Raw genomic sequence first — 1001 nt, 5'->3', positions numbered from 1 at the left:
TTGTGTCCTTATGAAAAGTGACACGAGAGAGCTTGCTCTCTTTGTCTCTCTGCCCCGCCCCATACCATGCACCAAAGAAAAGCAAGGTAGCTGTTTGCAAGCCAGGAACCTTGATCTTGGATTTCCAGCCTCCAGATCTGTGAGGAAATGAATTTTAAGTCACCCAGTCTGTGGTATTTTGTCATGGTAGCTGGAGCTAATAACCCTCCAAAAGACAGATAAGAGCACTTCCTTCCAGGACACACCAGAGAGGTCAGTCTTGGTAGGAAAAGGAGTGGAGAGAAATCTAGAGGTTGAGACCTAACTGGAAAGGCAGGCCAGAGATGGGTGCTTCAGCTGGGGATAGTGACAGTGATAGTGGGATTTCCTGAGCAGATGGAGGCAGCAGAGGGAGCTGGGTATCCAGAGGAGACAGAAGTTGCCAAGAGAGAAGGCATTGATGACAACTTTATACCTTCTTTATGATTTTGCTTGTGAATCACCTTGTCAGGAGGCACCGAGTAGTTGCTCAATAAACCTGTGGGTAAACACACCAATTCCTTTGGACATGGATTTGCTCTGGCACGTTGCTTATTTGTCATATATGCAGAATGGTAAATGTATCCAGTAACTATTTTAGTCTTGTTAGTTTAGGCTTTCAAGAATAAAATCTTTATTACCCCAGGAGTACCAAATAGGGAGATGTCTTCCCATCAAAGCCTATATTTAAATAATTTCCTCCTCCTTTTAGATGAGAGAGTTACTGGAATATTTTTCTTCTGAGTTGACTTACTTTGTCAACAGTGTGCTATAGAAAAAAAGAATTTCCTTTCGTTAAACAAGGTGTCCAGTATCTTGATTGTGATAAAAGTAGATCATGGTGGAATCCTAATGATCATTTACCCATAATCAATGAAGATCTCTGCAAGCTTTTTTTTTTTTTTTTTTTTTTTGTGGTATGCCGGCCTCCCTCTGCTGCGGCCTTTCCCGTTGCGGAGGACAGGCTCCGGACGCGCAGGCTC

Source organism: Physeter macrocephalus, chromosome 15, assembly GCF_002837175.3.
Source record: "Physeter macrocephalus isolate SW-GA chromosome 15, ASM283717v5, whole genome shotgun sequence".
NCBI lineage: Eukaryota > Metazoa > Chordata > Mammalia > Artiodactyla > Physeteridae > Physeter > Physeter macrocephalus.
Note: the sequence above shows the minus strand (reverse complement) of the source record.